The sequence below is a fragment of the Sus scrofa genome, chromosome 5, assembly GCF_054392235.1.
Source record: "Sus scrofa isolate SSC_HxYL_T2T_F1_AM1 chromosome 5, Sscrofa_HxYL_maternal_Yorkshire_Landrace_v2.0, whole genome shotgun sequence".
In the NCBI taxonomy this organism is placed as follows: Eukaryota; Metazoa; Chordata; class Mammalia; order Artiodactyla; family Suidae; genus Sus; species Sus scrofa.
In genome coordinates this window covers 1,419,160-1,432,647 of record NC_139387.1, presented here as the reverse complement: position 1 = coordinate 1,432,647, position 13,488 = coordinate 1,419,160, and the positions used below count along the sequence as shown (strand labels likewise).

The window sequence follows — 13,488 nt, the reverse complement described above, 5'->3', positions numbered from 1 at the left end:
GGCAGCAGCCTGTCATCACCAGGACTCGGAGGGCATCTGGTCCAGCCGCCCCCCAGGATGCCAGGCCGTGCTCCGCTCCCTCCGTGCGTGCTGAGCAGCCTCTCCAGGCTGCAGGGTCCCGGGTGGAGACGGCGGCCAGGCCTCAGCTCGGGAGATTTGCACGTTAACAGGGAAGCCTGCTCTCCCGGCTGAAGAGTCCAAGACGCCAACCTCAACTTGGGGCTTTTAAAGCTGAATGGACCATAAACACACGGTGGCCAGCAGCTCGGCCAGGGCTGGTTCCAGGGCAGGGAGGTCACAGCGGCATCCTGCCTCCGGAGGTGCCCAAGGTCAGGGGGTGAGCCGGGTGCAGAGGCCGGCGCCCAGCCCGGTCCTGTCCAGCAGGACCGCTCCCTCAGAAGGACCCTCCATCCTAAACCGTCCCCAAGGTCAGTTCTGCCCCAAGCAGCCCCCTAAACTTAATTTACTGCTCCTCACCTTGGCTCTCCATTCCACCCACTAAATCATTCTACATTTTATGTCGCATTTCCTGATTCGTCGCTTAGAGCTCGTTAAATGGGAGACAGACTTTTCATAAAAGATGTAGCCAGATCTTGGATTATTAATTCCAATATTAAAAAAATAATAGGCGATGAAATGCGTTGTCCGTTCATAAAGCTCATATGCCCTGTCTGAGGACGGGGCGGGGGGTTTACGGCTGCAGGGTCACGGGTCCGGCTGAGCCCCGGCCACCCTGTAGGAAGCGCCCTGCCCGTGGCCTGTGTGAGCCAGCGCTGCCGGGACCTGCGCAGGGACCATGCGTGGTGAGGGGCTCTCGCCACCTGCCACCTCCTCCGGCCTGTCCCAGGACCACAGTGAGGGCCAAGGAGGGGGCTCTCGAACCACAGACCCCAGGCCCCTGCCCAGGAGCCCCCATTTCCCACAAGGCGGGAGCTCCGTGTGGGCAGCAGCCTATGGGCGATGTCCACGTGGGGGCCGCTGAGCTGGTTTACTGTCAGTTACTGTCTTGGGGATCCGGGACACCCAAAACCAGCACCAGAAGAGGAAAGACAGGGGCCCAGGCTGTGCCGCGGCTCAGGGCCACCGCCTCTGGGGGGACCTTGCTTTGCTGGGGAAAAGTGACTCGGGCTCGATGGTCAGTGTGGGAAGGTGAGACGCGCACACGGGAAAGCTCGGCGAGGCTCTCTCCTTCGGCAGGAGGCCGCGGGCGCCCAGAAAGCCCACGCGAAGCAGGAAGGCCCGCCCACGCATCCCTGACGCCGGCGGTGCCTCTGTCCCCTTCCCACGGGTCAGGTCAGGGCGCACAGCCTTCTCGGTTGGCTGATTTGAAACAAACCCTTGTTGGGAGAGAGGGAAGGGGGGGTGAGGAGGGGGCTCAGACGAAGCAGGAAGCAAATGGAGGAACCACGGCTTCCTTCCATAGAAGAGACACACGTGAATGCTCCCGCTTACCTGGGGGTCGCGGATCAGAGGAGAGCGCCCACGTCCGCGTGGGACGTCCCCAAGGCCCTGAGGGTCCTGCCCTCAGGAAAGGCCCTGAGGAGGTGAAAGGGCGGGGCCCTGCCCCTCACGGGGCTCAGGAAGCAGACGGTGTGTGCCCGTGTGTGTGTGTGTGTGTGCCTGTGTTTGCGTGTGTCCGAGCGCGTGCCTGCCCCCGCCCACCTGCTCCAGTGGCCCCGTGGACCTGGAGGGGCGGGGCAGGGCCCACGTCCTGACCCAGGGGTGGGGGGTGAGCTGCACAGACTTCTGCTGGGGGGGGGGGGGGACTCTTCTACAAGCTTGAAATTTTGTCAGATACAAAGTCAACCCATGACATCAACCTGGCAAGTGCACAGGGGTCGGGCAGGTGTGGCATCTTCCTGGTTAGGGTACCAGCCCCGCAATTTGACTCCCATGATGGGCAGGCTTGGGGGGCAGGGCTGTGATGCGCCCTGACTCTTCCCACCCCCCACCCTCCCCCTGGCCTCCGTCTGCGCTCCCCCACTTGGCCCCCGCCTAAAACGGGCTGGATTGTGTCCCCCTCCCCCAAAGTCACACCCTGGAGCCCTGACCTCCTCCATTTGATGATTAAGGTGAAGCGGGGTCCTGGGCGGGGCCCTGGCCCCTAGCATGGCACCCCCAATCGAGAAGGAAGACGCCAGGGCTCAGCCCGCCCAGAGAGACACAGTGGGAAGCCTGCCGTCTGAAAGCCAGGAAGAGGCCTCGCCAGACACCGGCCCTGCCGCCACCTTCATCTCGGCTTCCAGAACAAGTCTGAGCTTCAAGGCACCCGGGCTGTGAGCTGTGGCCTGAGCTGACCGAGGGACACAGGCCACCAGGCCTGGATTCTGTCCTGGCCTCCCTCTGCGCAGGAACCCCACCCCTGCTGACTTGGAGAGAAAGTGCCTTTGGGGGCTGAGGATCCCCCCAAAGTGCCTGCAGGATCGGGGTGTAAGCTCACAGTGTTTAGCGTGTTCCCAGGTGGGTGAGCAGCTCCTGGTCACCTCCTCTAGCTCCGCTCATCAGCCAGGCCCGCTGGACGCTCTCTGCAGCCCCATTTCCTGAACGGCGCCCGATCCACCTGGAGCCCCTGCGATGCTGAGTCAGCCTGGGCTTCCCGGCTGGAGGCGTCGTGTGCCCCACTCCCCAAAGACCCTTCCTTCTTCCCTTTGTCCTGCGTCCCCTGGGGCGTCCTGGGCACCGTGGTTGGGTTAGACGTTTGCAGCCAGGTGTTGGGGTGCGCCAGGATCTGGGGGGCAGTTGGCTGCAGGGAAGGGCTGGGCCACCTGCTCCCCTGCCCCCAGGGAGGGGCCCTCCGTGGAGATGGGGCGGAAGGGGCTGAGCTGGCCGGGAGGGTGGACGGCGGGGCCAGATGCCACGGAGAGAGGAGCCGCTCCTCCACCAGGAACCCCACAACTGTCCCTAAACAGCTGTCACCACAAAGTCCAAGCTTGTTTTTCCTCCATCAAAGGCGCGGCCTGGGGCGTTGAGGCCTCACCTGAGCCCTGGGCCACCCCTCAACCCATGGGCGCCCCCCCATCAGAGGTAGTTCCTGGGGGAGGCAAAAAGTCAGCCGGTCACATGATCTGACCCCTAGTTCTGGGGAAGGGTAGAGCCGGGGAGCCCATCAGGTCCGCGGGCCCGGCTGCCCTGAGCCCTGACCCCACTCAGCATCCAGCCAGGGTCCCTTCCCTTCGGAGGCGCTAGGTCAGTGCTGTGCCTTCAACCCCCCAGCCCCCCGCCCAGCCAGGCCCTGCAGGAGCTGATTCTGGAAGCTTCCCGTCCTAGGAGGGGGGCCCCAGGTGGCTGTTGCTTGAGCCCAGAGCGGGCAGCCTGCCAGCTGGAGGGGAGGAGGTTCTGGGGGTTTCTCTCCAACTTCCCGAGAAGCCCTGCGGTGTCAGAGCCATCAGGAGGCCAGTGGTGCTGGTGGCGGCGCCCGCCGTCCAGCTTGGCTAATTGTGGCCGTGAGCGGGTCTCAGCTAATTATTTACAAGCACGGGAGACAAGTGCCAGCTATGGATTTTCCGTAATCGCTGGTTGCAGGCCTGGGCTCCTGCGCAAGCTGAAGGCGAGCCGTCTAAGAGAGCTCCTTGGCGGCCGGTGGAGAGCAGAGGGTCCCCTGCCGGCTGTGCCTCCAGGAGGGGACCTGTCTTCTCTGTCACTACCTCTAGGTCCACTTAACCACCTCAGTGGCCCGTGTAAATTAGGCTTGTGTAACAGCCTCCCAGCTCCAGGGGGCCTGGCCTGCAGGACGCGGGAACAGGCGGTGAGAAACGGGGAGGAGGAGGCGGGCTGCCCGCAGGCCTGGGTCCACGGAAGCCACAGGCCATCTCCACGGGCAGAGTGAGGCACAGGTGGCAAAGGTGCTCCAGGCTCCTCGCCTGGAGGGGGGTCCAGGCGGGCGCCGGGGAGCTGGGGCACGGTGGGGCCGGGCCTCCTGGCTTGGACAGAGTTGAGGGGGCACTGCGGGGCCACTGAAGCAGCCCGGGACCTCCCGCCCCATCCTGAGAAGGCAGGTGCCCGTCCCCATGGGGCTCTGTCTGCGGGTGCAGGTGGGGTCTGAGCCAGCCCTGCCCGCGGGAGGGGTCAGGCAGAATGACGCGCATTCTGCAGGGGGGCACTGCCTTTGAGGGCATGGAGAAAAGTGTCCTTAGGACAGCAGGTGGGCACCCTGCCAACACCCATGACCACCTTCTGTCCCAGCCCCCGGGGCACCGTGAGCCATGGACTCAGCCGGAGCAGCAGCCGTTCAAAGGCCCTGAGGCAGGGACTGAGGCACTCAGGGAACAGAGGGGTCAGGGGCCAGGGGCCAGGGCTGGGGACACTGGGCGGGAGGCGGGGGCTTGGAGGAGCAGGCAGCAGGTGAGTGACCCCCCCCCCATGATATTGTGGGCAGTTAGGGGCTCCTGTCATCATCTGGGGGGGTCGTTTGGGGCCGGAGGTGGGCGAGGCCCGGAGAAGGAGCAAGGCAGCTTTAGGGGAATGGCAGAGGTCCTGGGGGTTGGGGCGTCGGGGGAAGGGTCCGAGGGAGCCTTGGTTTCCTGCGTCCTGAGCCGGCTTCTGGCTAGAGACCAAGGCTTGGCTGATTGTCCTTGACTCCAGGGGGTCAGGGGTGGGGGGCAGGCAGGGGTGGGATTAGCAGACTGGGTGGAGCTTAAGCCCTCTCAGTGCCACCGCTAGTCCCCCCAGCCTCAGCCCTGCTCCCTGCTGCCTCCGCCCCATGTCCGGTGAGACAGCCTTTCAGGGCAGCCGAGGACCTGACACACGGAGCCCCTGGCTCCCGTCGGTCTCCGCCTGCCAGACACGAGAGCGGATGTGGCCGCCCCTACCCACCCTGCCTTGTGCAGCCCAGTGGGAGGGCCACCAGGACCGCAGGTCACAGGCTCCTCCCTGTGTCCTCATGGTCTGTGGCCCAGGGACGCCCACGTTACACGCCCGAGGCCCGTCCACGCCAGCCATGTCCCTGCTTCAGCCAGGAGCAGGTGCAGCTTCCCCGACCGTGGGCAAGAACAGCCACTGTGTCGCCACCACCTCTTATTTTCAGCGGCTCAGACACTTCCTGGGCACAGAGTGCGCTGCTTGGAGGAACCTGGCCAGCATGTCACCCCTGCTGCAGCTTCCACTTTGCCCTAGGAGGGCCTGGGTTTTCTGCCATCAACACACTGTGCGTGGGCCCTGTGCCTTGTCTCCTGAGAGGGGAGGAGGGCCCCCCAAAGAGGCAGCCGAGGTCTCTGCCTGGCTCCTGGAGACAGCATGCAGCCGGATGCTCTGCAGAATCCGGGGCCATCAGCCCTTCACCTGCACAGGTGTCGTGAGCTAAGGGAGGACGGAATGGGGGGGTTGTGGGGAGATGTCGGGAGACAGGCTTCTATACTCTTTTCTCAGCCTCTTCGCTGAAAACTCCGTCTTGTCCGCTTTGCTGGACCCCGTCTTCCTGCTTGAAAACAGTCGCCGTGCTGGTGAACGACTTCAGCTTGAGAACAAAGACCCAGAGGCGTAAGTTATTCATGGGGTCAGCAGAATGAGGACGTAACGCGCTGGTCTAGGCAGCCGGACCTGTGCAGACTGGCACGCCGTTTGCACAGCCTGATGTGTGCTCTAAAGAATAAGAGGAAACGGAGCCTCGTGGCCCCAAGGGGTTTATGAGGGGTCGTTAGCAGGATGCGCCTTAGCAAGGAGAAGGAGGTGCAAACATAGGCACGCTGGGTTGCTGCAGAAGCACAGTGGGTTCTTTAGATGCTCTGCATAGATAGCTGAGGCCCAGCTTCCTCAAATGCTAATGCTTGTTAAACGCCTAAAGGTCAGAATAGAAGCTTCATCAGCTACCAGCTATGTGACTTTTAAAATAATAAAAGGACTATATCCTGCACCTACAGCCCCCTCCTCACTTGGCCGCACAATAAAAGCAGTGGGGTTTCTCGAGGCGGGGCTCTAGGTCCCTGAGACCCTGAGCCCCCGGTTCCCACTTTTAATTAAGACAAATGTCTCTGTGTCTTGTTTTACGTTAACTTTTTCCTTAAGTTTCACAGCACCCGTTCTTCAGCGCTCACCTGCTGAGCTGGTCTCGGCAGGGAGAGGGTGCGATGGCTGCACGGGGTCGGGGGGGGGTCCCCATAAATCAGAGAGGACCAGGATGGGCGTCCTGGGAAAGGGGGGTCGGCAGGTGGGGGGCTGTGCAGAGCGAGGAGGGGCGAGCAGGGAGCAGGGTGGCCACGGCCAAGGGGAGTGGAGGGTCAGGACCCGCCGGGAGACACCGCAGGTTCCTTTGGGGGGTGGGGGAGGGGGGACCTCTGCTCTGGCCGGGAGTTTTCTGAAGGGAAATTTGGAATTTTCCTGAAGGGAAATTTGGAGTCCGAGGTGGGGTGAAGGCGGGCATGGAGGGCGCCCTCGTCTGCAGTCCGCAGGCCCAGGACCCTGTCCATAAATAGGAAACCCATGGGGATCCGAGATCCCTGGAAATCAGGGATTCCTAAGGTTCCCAGGCCCCCAAGGAGCTAACAGCCCAGAACTGACCCCAAACAGCGCACTGACCTGCACCCACAGCACGTGTGCACATATGTGCACGTGCATGCGTGTGTGCACATGTGCGTGTGTGAGGTCACAGGGCTCATAGGCTCTGAAACTCCCGTGTCAACAGCTGCTTAGTAGAAGCCCTGGCAGCTTTGCCACTGGTGTGGACGGAAGCCTCAGTCCTGTGCTGGCGGCACAGGGGCCCCACTCCATCCATCCTCACCGCAGCCTCCTCTTTAGGGGGGTGGGTGTGTCTCCACCCCCCCCCCACCGCTGCCTCACCCACTCTGTTCTTTGCATAAATCACCAGCTGCTTCGGCCCCTGGAAAGTCTGCCCTTAAGACTCCAAATTGGACCCAGTGTCCCCCATTGAGAAGCCGGCTGTTAAGGGGGGTTTCATCTCACACTCTGGTCTGTGATCCCCGCAGTTCCCAGAGAAGCCGGGGGACACATCCAGCCCGCTCCCAGCCTGGGGAGGGTGAGGAGGGGTTCACCCCCGAGCAGGGAGGTGTCGGGGTTCTAGGTGGGTGGGATGGGACAAGCAAAGGGCACTGAAACCAGGGGACCCTGACCAGTGCTGCCCAGGGAGTCAAATGGGCGCTGAGCACGTGGGGCGGGGCAGCCCAGGTCCCGTGGCGAGGAGCTGGGAGCCGACACCGGGAGAAACGGGGTCTGTGGGGAACACGCCATAGAGAGATGGGGAAACGCTGGCCTTTCGGAGGCAAGTCCTGGCTGCTGGGAGGAGAGGCCAGAAGGGGAAGGGGGGCGAGGAGGCCAGGAGGGGGGCACACGGAGGGGCAGGGCCTCGCTGGGTCGGGGGCTGCCGTAGGACCGACGGGAGAGACGGGCTCTGCAGACGGCAGTGCCGTTATATCAGACCTTTGCTTTATTTTCAAAAACGGACGTCATTTTTCAGACCAGTTTGAGATGTTACAGGAAAGTGGTGAGGTTAGTTCAGAGACAGTCCACCCTGCTCGCAATTTCTCCAGCTAACATCCATCCTTCCTAGTGTGTTTTCGCAACAAATCAGCCAGGATCGGCAAATCCCACACGTTGCTGATAAAGTCTGTGTGTCCCTCCAAGTTCCTCGGTTTCCCTCTGCTGCCTTTTCCCACCCGGGACCCCGCCCAGGACCCCACGCGACCCGCCGCCGTCCGTCTCCTCGGGCTCTCCAACGGGCCCGGCCTCTGTGACCTTGACAGTCCCGGGAGCCGGCCGGGCTTTTGGCCTCTGCTGGACTTGTCCGGTACTTTCCTCGTCAGCGTTATTGATGTTTGAGAAGGAGCCGTTCCGAGGGGACGCGCTGTCTCCGTGATGGATCACGGCGCAGCCGGCCTGGTCACCTGGCTGCGGGGGGCTGTCAGGCTCTCTGAAGTTTCCTTCCACCGTTGGCTTCCTGCAGAGGTTCGGATGGAGTGGGGTTCAGATGGAGACCAGTTCTGGTCCGGGAAACTCATGTCCCCAGCGGATGCTCCGAGCCTCGGGGTCTGCGGGGAGGGGCTGACACGGCCGGAGGGGACCCCTCCCTTTACCACGTGGGCCCTTCGCTGGTCTTGCAGGTTTTGTTGAAACCTTCCGGGGCGGGAGGCTGATGCAGGTGTGTTATCATTGACCTTGGCCAGAGTGTGCCGTTCGGGGTTCCCTAACCACCCCAAAGGCAGCTGTGCCGCTAACTGAGCTGGAGAGATGGGGCCAACGTGTTTCGGGGGCCGGGGAGATTGGGGGTCTGTACCCTCTCGTCTCAGGGGGTCAGTGGAGATTTACTATCGGGGTGATGCGTCATCAGGGAGCGGGTGGGGGTGGCCCCTTAGGGCTGATGGCCTGAGCCCTCCAGGTTATACGGGACAGCCTGAGCAGGGCTGACGCAGGAGGGGTGACGGGGGGCTGGCACGGCCGTGGGACAGGAAGCCCCTCTTTCCAGCATCCCTAATACTATCAGGGACAGTGCCAGGTTCTTTTCACTCCTGACGGCCCCTGGTAATCGCTTCTCCACAGCTGCCAGCCACAAGCAGATGGCTGTGTTACGTCTACTTGGGATTCGGGGCGAGACTGGGCGGATTAGGGCTTCTGGGCTCAGGCCTCCGGCGGGAGAAAACCACCCCATCGGTCAGCATTCAGAGGGCAGGACGCGGGAAGGGCCTGGGAGTGTGCTTGGAATACTCGTCAGAGTCTGAAGCTGAGATGGAGCCGCGGGGGCTGCAGGGGACGGAGGGAAGGGCTATCAGAAGGGGCTCCTCGTCGGAGGAGCTGGGCCTCCCCCCGAGGGTGCCCTGGGGACGCAGAGCCGGGGCAGGGGCCCCAACTCCAGAGATGCAGAGAGGCTGGGATGGAGGGGCCCTGCTGTAAAGGACGGAGATGCCCGCTGACCCACGTAACTGAAGGTGCAGACGGACAGACATGCTTAGCCCTGAACCTCCAGCAGGAGCAGGCCGTCCCGCCAGAGCGCAGCGCAGCCAGAGACCTGCGCCGCGGCCAGCGGCCTCCCCTGCTGGTCGGTGCAGAGCTGACGCTGCAGAAACTGCCCTCCCTCGGCCGGAGGGTGTATATGGCAGGTGGAGGGAAGCTCCTTGTCCTGGACGCACAGTCCGAGACCACGAGGACAGGCCGTGGCGGGAGGTGGAGGGGGTGGGGGGTGGGGGGCGAAGAAGCCCTTGAGGTCATGGGAGGGGTCACCCGGCAGATAGAGCTGGTCCCTTAGCACAGGGGCCTCCCCAGAAGAGCAAATTCCCAGGGGATCTCCTGGGGGTCAGAGCCCTCGGGGGGGGGGGGGCTCTCTGTTCAGCCGGGGTCCTTGAGGGGGCAGCCGGGAAGGGAAGGCGGAGTCTGCACACCTGCGAGGCAGTGCCCAGGGCAGCCTGGAGGCCCCTGGCCACGCTCCACGGAGGGCGAGCGGCTGCTCTGCGGATCCCAGGCCTCCGAGGACAGCTGAGCCGAGCCGGGGCCCGAGCCAGGCCACTCAGCGCCTCCGAGCCAGGGCTCAGCACGCACGCGTGCTTCTTTCCACCTGAACCCCGTTTTCCCCGCCTGTGCCCCTGCCGCCCGTACCCGCCCAGGGATGGCGGTCTGGCCTCAGGAGGGGAGGAGGGGCGGGGGTGATGAGACACGGGGTCCCCCCTCGTCTGCCCACCCTGAGGGCCCTGCTGTTCACCCCATCTTCTGCTGAGCTCTGCCCAGACCTGCTTGGCCCAGTGCCCTCCCAGTCCATGGCCCCGGGCCGGGCAGGGGCTCCCACAGAGCTGCCTGGCGGGTACGCGGAAGGCCTGCACCGAGGACCCCGAGGCTCTGGGGACAAAGCCCTCACATGAGTGTTCCCGGGCCTCTACGTGGCCGGCCGCCCCCAGAGGTGCCCCCAGCTCAGCGAGGGACACGGCCCTTTGTGTGGGCTGACAGTGCAGCAGCTTGGCACACCGAGAGCTGGGCACTGAGGGGATGGCCCGGCGGCGGGGGCTCGCTGTGCCCTTTGAAGATTCTGGGGGGGTCCAGGGTGCTCAGCTGCGGGGCAACTCAGAGGGACCTAGCAGCTTCCCCGTTCCCTGCCCCCTTCAGAGGGCTGGACCAGCCTTATCCACGGCTGGTATCTAGGGAACCAGGTAACTGTCCCCATCTGTCCCAGACAGACGACCAACAGATGTCCTGGCCCAGGGCAGCCAGGAATAGACACGAGGCGGGGGCGTAGGGCAGGGGTGACCCCCATTCAAACCACATGGCTTCTGGACAAAGGAGCCAGCAGACCCCGACTGGGTGCCTTTGGGAACCTGTGGCCTGCAGCAAGCCGAGGGCCCCAAACAGGCTGCTGTCCCCGGGTCACATAGCCTTAACCCAGCCCCCGACAAGCCTGCAAAGTACCCTGAGCACCAGGGCCCAGCTGGCTCTCGTCTGGCAGGAACAGACCGTTCAGCAGGCAGGGGAACAAAGCTGGCCCTCGGGTGACAAATGGACTCATTACAGAGATGGATGGCCCTGGTTCACGGCCATGGTGCACCGCCGCGCGGCGTTCCCGCCCGGGCAGGGGCCAAGTACACTCTGAGCTGCAGACCAGCTGCAGATGGGCCTCGGGGCGGCTGGCGTGGGCCGTTCCCAGGAGGGGGAGCAGCCTGGGTCCCAGGTCTGGGGGTGCCCGCCTGCTTCCTGTCTCCCAGCACAGCCCTCACCGCTGCCCTCTGCTCTATCCCCAATATTTCCTACTGACCAGTCTGGGCGCCCCTCATGGGGTCCCGTCTGGCCCTGCACCCTGGGGTCTCCACCCCGCCGGGCTGTCCCGGGCTGGCAGGGGGGCCTCTCGCCCCTCCCCCAGCTGATGGCCTCCCTTGCGCCCCCTCCTCCTGGAAGCTTCTCTTGCCCAGATTCATCATCAGCTCACAGGGTCCTGCGAGGGCCCCAGGGCCTGCCCCCCGCCCTAGGTGAAAACTTCCAGGAGCTCCAGGCACCTGAGAGGCTGTCTTGGGACACCCAGGCCATGCCTGAGCCTCTGGGGGCCCGAGGGACCAGTGAGCACCCCAGGGACCTGGGAGGCCTGTGTCTGGGAGCCTGGCAACCTGCAGGCCTGGAGAGCAGGGCTGGGCTCCGGGCCCCCCTGACTGGGAGGAGGGGGTGACCGGCAGGGGCTCCAGCTCCGGCCTGAGTGGGAGGCGTGACCTCCTGGGGCTCAGCGTGGGGGAGGCAGCTGGGGCCCACGCAGCACAGAGTCACGTGTCGCGTCCGTCCTGGAACCCCTCCCTCTGCTCCTCCGGGGCCGAGCCGGCGTCTCTCAGGACCCCAAGATCTGCCGGGGCCGTGGACCCGCACCGCCCTCACCCAGGTGGCTCATCCTCCTCCAAGGAGCGGGGTCTGGCCTCCCGCAGCCCCGCAGAGCCATCTGACCGCAGCGGGGCTGGGCTCCTCGGCGTGTTTATGGGAAGAGCCTCTCTTGAGGCCACTGACCCCCCATCTTCCCTCCAGATGCCATGAACACCCGTCAAAGCTCTCGCCGCAGCCTCGAGCCGTGACGAGGGGCCTTGTTGAAACAGAGCAGGAGAATAACCCCCCGCCGATGGACCACATCAGGGACAGGACTCTGCCCACCCTTGAAAGCAGCTGACAAGCCCACCCGCCCCTTGGCGTGTTTCCCGTTTGCGTGTGCACCTGCTTGGCTCTGCTTTCTATCTTTTGAGCCTCTGTGACCTCGAAAGAGCGCTTCTCCTGAACACACGTGAGGGGGCACGGCTCACCTCCGTACACGCGAGAATCAGAACCAGGCAGGTGCCTGCCCCTGGCGCTAGGTTATGGCCGGGGCACCCCCTCCCCCGTGACCCCCCCCCCGCAGGTTCCAAGCCCTCCCCACCCAGAGGACGTGGTCTCTGACCCGAGCGACACCCACTCCTCACCTTTGTAATCGTGTCCCCGGAAGGTGACCTACGCCATGAACTTTGACACTTCACCCGTTTGCCCCCGTCACCTGCACACCACCCCTTCTCCTCCAGAGGAAACGGCTCCCTTCCCGCAGCACCAGGGTCTCGTCCATCCTGTTGGCACATGCAGCTGTCACCCACGCCGCCCGCGGCCCTGGGTCACCCCGTCACGTTTCTAGCGTGTTCTCAGTCGGCGGCTTGATGCTGCGCCTGACTTTGTCCATTCGGGTAAAGGCACCTGACGTCTCCTCTTCAAAAGCCTTTCCCGCCTCCGGTCTTTGTTCCTGCAAGTTCGTTTACGTCTGCGGCGGCCCTGGTTGCGGGCCCGGCCTTTCTGCTCCCGCGGAGTTGGGCCCCATCTATTTTGGTGCCGTGGTAAAGAGAGCAGGGAGTGTCAAGGTGCTAAAGTTTCTGGAACTTTCCACCCCCACCCTCCTCCTCACTTCCCGGCCGGCGTGACTGCTCAGGACCTTGGGAGGCTTTGGAGGGATGCGGAGGCCCTGGTGGGGCTCTGTTCCGTCCCCCGACAACGCCATGGGCACGAAGATAATCAGTGACGGGCTTGCTGGGGGCCCAGCGGGGCAAGGATCCAGCTGGTCACTGCTGAGGCTCTGGTCGCCGCTGTGGTTCGAGTCATGGCTGCGATGCTGGTTCGAGCCTCGCCCAGGAACTTCCGTATGTTGCGGGAGGGGCCAAACGTATCAACAAACCATCGAAAATTCGAATAGAAACATTTCTATCTGAGCCAAACAGGACTAGCCAGGAAGCCCGCTTGTCAGATGACTGAGAAACTGCTCCAGAGAAGCAGGACTTTCAACACGGTTTGGCGTCTTATCAGAACAAAGAACGTGTGACTAATCAGCGGGACTTTCCTGCAAGGTCTCCAACCGCCCACCAGCAGGGACCCAGGCGGCCCGTCCGGCATGACCTGGGCCCCTGGGAAGGGGGTCCTGCCTTGGTGGCTTCATTTTTAACAGGGATGCTCTTTATTGCCTCCTCCTCCTCCTTCTTCTTTTTGTCTTTTTAGGGCCACACCTGTGGCATATGGAGGTTCCCAGGCTAGGGCTCCAATTGGAGCTGCAGCTGCTGGCCCACACCACAGCCGCAGCCACAGCCACGCAGGCTCCAAGCTGTATCGGCAACCCACACCACAGCTCACGGCCACGCCAGATCCTCAACCCCCTGAGCGAGGCCAGGGATCAAACCTGCATCCTCATGGATACCAGTCAGGTTCCTTACCACTGAGCCACAGCGGGAACTCCTGACACTACTTACGTCTAGTCAGGGAGCCCTTTTCTTTCATACTCAAAGCCGAGGGCCACTGTGTGTTTGCCAGGCCACATGCAGGCCATTGAGTTGCCGTAAAGCTCAAGTGAACTCACGCAGAAGCCGGAACGACTTCCCACCTCTCCCTCCGTGACCATTTCTTTCCTCGGCACCTGCAGCCTGAAGCAGACCCTCCCCTAAGCGGGGCAGTGTGGGGCCTGTCCACGCTGGCGTTCACTGTCACCACCTCTCCCGGGGCCACACGACCCGACCGCGAGAAGTTTTTCAGTTCCCATGTGCGGGCGCGCGTGTCTTTTGACCACGTGCGCTGAATGCATCGGCTTTT

General features: G+C 63.6%; 1 long non-coding RNA gene across 2 annotated transcripts; it reads right to left on the bottom strand.

Moving 5' to 3' along the window:
• Window positions 1-7,352: 7,352 nt before the first annotated feature.
• Window positions 7,353-12,530, bottom strand: LOC146403066 (uncharacterized). 2 transcript variants are annotated; one of them, XR_014845362.1, is made up of 3 exons: window positions 12,347-12,530; window positions 11,853-11,990; window positions 7,353-7,885 (listed from the first exon to the last, which is right to left on the bottom strand). It is a non-coding gene; the product is annotated as an uncharacterized LOC146403066 (long non-coding RNA). The 2 variants fall into 2 exon arrangements; XR_014845361.1 differs by having other exon boundaries at window positions 11,853-12,530.
• Window positions 12,531-13,488: the final 958 nt, after the last annotated feature.